The sequence below is a fragment of the Electrophorus electricus genome, unplaced genomic scaffold (assembly GCF_041902795.1).
Source record: "Electrophorus electricus isolate QZ-2024a unplaced genomic scaffold, ASM4190279v1 Scaffold181, whole genome shotgun sequence".
NCBI lineage: Eukaryota > Metazoa > Chordata > Actinopteri > Gymnotiformes > Gymnotidae > Electrophorus > Electrophorus electricus.
The window spans coordinates 63,927-72,500 of NW_027658462.1; positions in this window are offsets into that span (position 1 = coordinate 63,927).

Consider the following 8,574-nt stretch of genomic DNA (forward strand, 5'->3'; position numbering starts at 1 on the left):
GCAAGGTTGCTTTACACCTGCGCACACTTCAGACCGTTTCACTCTTTTAATCATTCAAAGTACCACATTTCCAGACCCAAGAGGTCACAGAATCATACCCAGCAAAGTAGCTCTGGGCCTGGGCACACTTCAATCACTTTGTGCCTTTAAATCATACTACTACTACCAGACTTCCAGGCCCCAGAGGTCAAACACAGTCATGCCCAGCAAAGTAGCTCTGGGCCTGGGCACACTTCAAGAAGTTTGACCCTTTATATAAGCCTAGAAATAGACTTCCAGAGCCAAGAGGTCAAACACAGTCATGCACAGCAAAGTAGCTCTGGGCCTGGGCACACTTCATTCACTTTGTACCTTTAAATCATACTACTACTACCAGACTTCCAGGCCCAAGAGTTCAAACACATTCATGCCCAGCAAAGTAGCTCTGGGCCTGGGCACACTTCAATCACTTTGTGTCTTTAAATCATACTACTACTACCAGACTTCCAGGCCCCAGAGGTCAAACACAGTCATGCCCAGCAAAGTAGCTCTGGGCCTGGGCACACTTCAAGAAGTTTGACCCTTTATATAAGCCTAGAAATAGACTTTCAGGCCCAAGAGGTCAAACACAGTCATGCCCAGCAAAGTAGCTGTGGGCCTGGGCACACTTCATTCACTTTGTACCTTTAAATCATACTACTACTACTACTACTACTACTACTACTACTACTACTACTACTACTACCAGACTTCCAGGCCCAAGAGGTCAAACACAGTCATGCCCAGCAAAGTAGCTCTGGGCCTGGGCACACTTCAAGAAGTTTGACCCTTTATATAAGCCTAGAAATAGACTTCCAGGCCCAAGAGTTCAAACACATTCATGCCCAGCAAAGTAGCTCTGGGCCTGGGCACACTTCAATCACTTTGTGCCTTTAAATCATACTACTACTACCACCAGACTTCCAGGCCCAAGAGGTCAAACACAGTCATGCCCAGCAAAGTAGCTCTGGGCCTGGGCACACTTCAATCACTTTGTGCCTTTAAATCATACTACTACTACCAGACTTCCAGGCCCAAGAGTTCAAACACATTCATGCCCAGCAAAGTAGCTCTGGGCCTGGGCACACTTCATTCACTTTGTGCCTTTAAATCATACTACTACTACCACCAGACTTCCAGGGCCAAGAGGTCAACCACAGTCATGCACAGCAAAGTAGCTCTGGGCCTGGGCACACTTCATTCACTTTGTGCCTTTAAATCATACTACTACTACCACCAGACTTCCAGGCCCAAGAGGTCAAACACATTCATGCCCAGCAAAGTAGCTCTGGGCCTGGGCACACTTCAATCACTTTGTGCCTTTAAATCATACTACTACTACCAGACTTCCAGGCCCAAGAGGTCAAACACAGTCATGCCCAGCAAAGTAGCTCTGGGCCTGGGCACACTTCAATCACTTTGTGCCTTTAAATCATACTACTACTACCAGACTTCCAGGCCCAAGAGTTCAAACACATTCATGCCCAGCAAAGTAGCTCTGGGCCTGGGCACACTTCAAGATGTTTGACCCTGTATATAAGCCTAGAAATAGACTTCCAGAGCCAAGAGGTCAAACACAGTCATGCCCAGCAAAGTAGCTCTGGGCCTGGGCACACTTCATTCACTTTGTGCCTTTAAATCATACTACTACTACCAGACTTCCAGGCCCAAGAGTTCAAACACATTCATGCCCAGCAAAGTAGCTCTGGGCCTGGGCACACTTCAATCACTTTGTGCCTTTAAATCATACTACTACTACCAGACTTCCAGGCCCCAGAGGTCAAACACAGTCATGCCCAGCAAAGTAGCTCTGGGCCTGGGCACACTTCAAGAAGTTTGACCCTTTATATAAGCCTAGAAATAGACTTCCAGAGCCAAGAGGTCAAACACAGTCATGCCCAGCAAAGTAGCTCTGGGCCTGGGCACACTTCATTCACTTTGTACCTTTAAATCATACTACTACTACCAGACTTCCAGGCCCAAGACGTCAAACACAGTCATGCCCAGCAAAGTAGCTCTGGGCCTGGGCACACTTCATTCACTTTGTACCTTTAAATCATACTACTACTACTACTACTACTACTACTACTACTACTACTACCAGACTTCCAGGCCCAAGAGTTCAAACACATTCATGCCCAGCAAAGTAGCTCTGGGCCTGGGCACACTTCAATCACTTTGTGCCTTTAAATCATACTACTACTACCACCAGACTTCCAGGCCCAAGAGGTCAAACACAGTCATGCCCAGCAAAGTAGCTCTGGGCCTGGGCACACTTCAATCACTTTGTGCCTTTAAATCATACTACTACTACCACCAGACTTCCAGGCCCAAGAGGTCAAACACAGTCATGCCCAGCAAAGTAGCTCTGGGCCTGGGCACACTTCAATCACTTTGTGCCTTTAAATCATACTACTACTACCAGACTTCCAGGCCCAAGAGTTCAAACACATTCATGCCCAGCAAAGTAGCTCTGGGCCTGGGCACACTTCAAGATGTTTGACCCTTTATATAAGCCTAGAAATAGACTTCCAGGCCCAAGAGGTCAAACACAGTCATGCCCAGCAAAGTAGCTCTGGGCCTGGGCACACTTCATTCACTTTGTACCTTTAAATCATACTACTACTACTACTACTACTACTACTACTACTACTACTACCAGACTTCCAGGCCCAAGAGGTCAAACACAGTCATGCCCAGCAAAGTAGCTCTGGGCCTGGGCACACTTCATTCACTTTGTGCCTTTAAATCATACTACTACTACCACCAGAATTCCAGGGCCAAGAGGTCACACAGTCATACACAGCAAAGTAGCTCTGGGCCTGGGCACACTTCAAGAAGTTTGACCCTTTATATAAGCCTAGAAATAGACTTCCAGGCCCAAGAGGTCAAACACAGTCATGCCCAGCAAAGTAGCTCTGGGCCTGGGCACACTTCATTCACTTTGTACCTTTAAATCATACTACTACTACTACTACTACTACTACTACCAGACTTCCAGGCCCAAGAGGTCAAACACAGTCATGCCCAGCAAAGTAGCTCTGGGCCTGGGCACACTGCAATCACTTTGTGCCTTTAAATCATACTACTACTACCACCAGACTTCCAGGGCCAAGAGGTCAAACACATTCATGCCCAGCAAAGTAGCTCTGGGCCTGGGCACACTTCAATCACTTTGTGCCTTTAAATCATACTACTACTACCAGACTTCCAGGCCCAAGAGGTCAAACACAGTCATGCCCAGCAAAGTAGCTCTGGGCCTGGGCACACTTCATTCACTTTGTGCCTTTAAATCATACTACTACTACCACCACCAGACTTCCAGGGCCAAGAGGTCAACCACAGTCATGCACAGCAAAGTAGCTCTGGGCCTGGGCACACTTCAAGATGTTTGACCCTTTATATAAGCCTAGAAATAGACTTCCAGGCCCAAGAGTTCAAACACAGTCATGCACAGCAAAGTAGCTCTGGGCCTGGGCACACTTCATTCACTTTGTACCTTTAAATCATACTACTACTACCACCAGACTTCCAGGCCCAAGAGGTCAAACACATTCATGCCCAGCAAAGTAGCTCTGGGCCTGGGCACACTTCAATCACTTTGTGCCTTTAAATCATACTACTACTACCAGACTTCCAGGCCCAAGAGGTCAAACATAGTCATGCCCAGCAAAGTAGCTCTGGGCCTGGGCACACTTCAATCACTTTGTGCCTTTAAATCATACTACTACTACCAGACTTCCAGGCCCAAGACGTCAAACACAGTCATGCCCAGCAAAGTAGCTCTGGGCCTGGGCACACTTCATTCACTTTGTGCCTTTAAATCATACTACTACTACCACCAGACTTCCAGGGCCAAGAGGTCAACCACAGTCATGCACAGCAAAGTAGCTCTGGGCCTGGGCACAATTCAAGATGTTTGACCCTTTATATAAGCCTAGAAATAGACTTCCAGGCCCAAGAGTTCAAACACAGTCATTCACAGCAAAGTAGCTCTGGGCCTGGGCACACTTCATTCACTTTGTACCTTTAAATCATACTACTACTACCACCAGACTTCCAGGCCCAAGAGGTCAAACACATTCATGCCCAGCAAAGTAGCTCTGGGCCTGGGCACACTTCAATCACTTTGTGCCTTTAAATCATACTACTACTACCAGACTTCCAGGCCCAAGAGGTCAAACACATTCATGCCCAGCAAAGTAGCTCTGTGCCTGGGCACACTTCAATCACTTTGTGCCTTTAAATCATACTACTACTACTACCAGACTTCCAGACCCAAGAGGTCAAACACAGTCATGCCCAGCAAAGTAGCTCTGGGCCTGGGCACACTTCAAGAAGTTTGACCCTTTATATAAGCCTAGAAATAGACTTCCAGGCCCAAGAGGTCAAACACATTCATGCCCAGCAAAGTAGCTCTGGGCCTGGGCACACTTCAATCACTTTGTGCCTTTAAATCATACTACTACTACCAGACTTCCAGGCCCAAGAGGTCAAACACAGTCATGCCCAGCAAAGTAGCTCTGGGCCTGGGCACACTTCATTCACTTTGTGCCTTTAAATCATACTACTACTACCACCAGAATTCCAGGGCCAAGAGGTCACACAGTCATACACAGCAAAGTAGCTCTGGGCCTGGGCACACTTCAAGAAGTTTGACCCTTTATATAAGCCTAGAAATAGACTTCCAGGCCCAAGAGGTCAAACACAGTCATGCCCAGCAAAGTAGCTCTGGGCCTGGGCACACTTCATTCACTTTGTACCTTTAAATCATACTACTACTACTACTACTACTACTACTACTACTACTACTACCAGACTTCCAGGCCCAAGAGGTCAAACACAGTCATGCCCAGCAAAGTAGCTCTGGGCCTGGGCACACTTCATTCACTTTGTACCTTTAAATCATACTACTACTACTACTACTACCACCAGAATTCCAGGGCCAAGAGGTCACACAGTCATACACAGCAAAGTAGCTCTGGGCCTGGGCACACTTCAAGAAGTTTGTCCCTTTATATAAGCCTAGAAATAGACTTCCAGGCCCAAGAGTTCAAACACATTCATGCCCAGCAAAGTAGCTCTGGGCCTGGGCACACTTCAATCACTTTGTGCCTTTAAATCATACTACTACTACCAGACTTCCAGGCCCAAGAGGTCAAACACAGTCATGCCCAGCAAAGTAGCTCTGGGCCTGGGCACACTTCATTCACTTTGTGCCTTTAAATCATACTACTACTACTACCACCAGAATTCCAGGGCCAAGAGGTCACACAGTCATACACAGCAAAGTAGCTCTGGGCCTGGGCACACTTCAAGAAGTTTGACCCTTTATATAAGCCTAGAAATAGACTTCCAGAGCCAAGAGGTCAAACACAGTCATGCACAGCAAAGTAGCTCTGGGCCTGGGCACACTTCATTCACTTTGTGCCTTTAAATCATACTACTACTACCAGACTTCCAGGCCCAAGAGTTCAAACACATTCATGCCCAGCAAAGTAGCTCTGGGCCTGGGCACACTTCATTCACTTTGTGCCTTTAAATCATACTACTACTACCACCAGACTTCCAGGGCCAAGAGGTCAACCACAGTCATGCACAGCAAAGTAGCTCTGGGCCTGGGCACACTTCAAGATGTTTGACCCTTTATATAAGCCTAGAAATAGACTTCCAGGCCCAAGAGTTCAAACACAGTCATGCACAGCAAAGTAGCTCTGGGCCTGGGCACACTTCATTCACTTTGTACCTTTAAATCATACTACTACTACCAGACTTCCAGGCCCAAGAGTTCAAACACATTCATGCCCAGCAAAGTAGCTCTGGGCCTGGGCACACTTCAATCACTTTGTGCCTTTAAATCATACTACTACTACTACTACTACCAGACTTCCAGGCCCAAGAGGTCAAACACAGTCATGCCCAGCAAAGTAGCTCTGGGCCTGGGCACACTTCATTCACTTTGTACCTTTAAATCATACTACTACTACTACTACTACCACCAGAATTCCAGGGCCAAGAGGTCACACAGTCATACACAGCAAAGTAGCTCTGGGCCTGGGCACACTTCAAGAAGTTTGTCCCTTTATATAAGCCTAGAAATAGACTTCCAGGCCCAAGAGTTCAAACACATTCATGCCCAGCAAAGTAGCTCTGGGCCTGGGCACACTTCAATCACTTTGTGCCTTTAAATCATACTACTACTACCAGACTTCCAGGCCCAAGAGGTCAAACACAGTCATGCCCAGCAAAGTAGCTCTGGGCCTGGGCACACTTCATTCACTTTGTGCCTTTAAATCATACTACTACTACCACCAGAATTCCAGGGCCAAGAGGTCACACAGTCATACACAGCAAAGTAGCTCTGGGCCTGGGCACACTTCAAGAAGTTTGACCCTTTATATAAGCCTAGAAATAGACTTCCAGAGCCAAGAGGTCAAACACAGTCATGCACAGCAAAGTAGCTCTGGGCCTGGGCACACTTCAAGCACTTTGTGCCTTTAAATCATACTACTACTACTACTACTACTACTACTACTACTACTACTACCAGACTTCCAGGCCCAAGAGTTCAAACACATTCATGCCCAGCAAAGTAGCTCTGGGCCTGGGCACACTTCATTCACTTTGTGCCTTTAAATCATACTACTACTACCACCAGACTTCCAGGGCCAAGAGGTCAACCACAGTCATGCACAGCAAAGTAGCTCTGGGCCTGGGCACACTTCAAGATGTTTGACCCTTTATATAAGCCTAGAAATAGACTTCCAGAGCCAAGAGGTCAAACACAGTCATGCACAGCAAAGTAGCTCTGGGCCTGGGCACACTTCATTCACTTTGTGCCTTTAAATCATACTACTACTACCACCAGACTTCCAGGCCCAAGAGGTCAAACACATTCATGCCCAGCAAAGTAGCTCTGGGCCTGGGCACACTTCAATCACTTTGTGCCTTTAAATCATACTACTACTACCAGACTTCCAGGCCCAAGAGGTCAAACACAGTCATGCCCAGCAAAGTAGCTCTGGGCCTGGGCACACTTCAATCACTTTGTGCCTTTAAATCATACTACTACTACCAGACTTCCAGGCCCAAGAGTTCAAACACATTCATGCCCAGCAAAGTAGCTCTGGGCCTGGGCACACTTCAAGATGTTTGACCCTGTATATAAGCCTAGAAATAGACTTCCAGAGCCAAGAGGTCAAACACAGTCATGCACAGCAAAGTAGCTCTGGGCCTGGGCACACTTCATTCACTTTGTGCCTTTAAATCATACTACTACTACCAGACTTCCAGGCCCAAGAGTTCAAACACATTCATGCCCAGCAAAGTAGCTCTGGGCCTGGGCACACTTCAATCACTTTGTGCCTTTAAATCATACTACTACTACCAGACTTCCAGGCCCCAGAGGTCAAACACAGTCATGCCCAGCAAAGTAGCTCTGGGCCTGGGCACACTTCAAGAAGTTTGACCCTTTATATAAGCCTAGAAATAGACTTCCAGAGCCAAGAGGTCAAACACAGTCATGCCCAGCAAAGTAGCTCTGGGCCTGGGCACACTTCATTCACTTTGTACCTTTAAATCATACTACTACTACCAGACTTCCAGGCCCAAGACGTCAAACACAGTCATGCCCAGCAAAGTAGCTCTGGGCCTGGGCACACTTCATTCACTTTGTACCTTTAAATCATACTACTACTACTACTACTACTACTACTACTACTACTACTACTACCAGACTTCCAGGCCCAAGAGTTCAAACACATTCATGCCCAGCAAAGTAGCTCTGGGCCTGGGCTCACTTCAATCACTTTGTGCCTTTAAATCATACTACTACTACCAGACTTCCAGGCCCAAGAGTTCAAACACATTCATGCCCAGCAAAGTAGCTCTGGGCCTGGGCACACTTCAAGATGTTTGACCCTTTATATAAGCCTAGAAATAGACTTCCAGGCCCAAGAGGTCAAACACAGTCATGCCCAGCAAAGTAGCTCTGGGCCTGGGCACACTTCATTCACTTTGTACCTTTAAATCATACTACTACTACTACTACTACTACTACTACTACTACTACTACCAGACTTCCAGGCCCAAGAGGTCAAACACAGTCATGCCCAGCAAAGTAGCTCTGGGCCTGGGCACACTTCATTCACTTTGTGCCTTTAAATCATACTACTACTACCACCAGAATTCCAGGGCCAAGAGGTCACACAGTCATACACAGCAAAGTAGCTCTGGGCCTGGGCACACTTCAAGAAGTTTGACCCTTTATATAAGCCTAGAAATAGACTTCCAGGCCCAAGAGGTCAAACACAGTCATGCCCAGCAAAGTAGCTCTGGGCCTGGGCACACTTCATTCACTTTGTACCTTTAAATCATACTACTACTACTACTACTACTACTACTACTACTACTACCAGACTTCCAGGCCCAAGAGGTCAAACACAGTCATGCCCAGCAAAGTAGATCTGGGCCTGGGCACACTTCAATCACTTTGTGCCTTTAAATCATACTACTACTACCACCAGACTTCCAGGCCCTGGAGGTCACACCTTCATG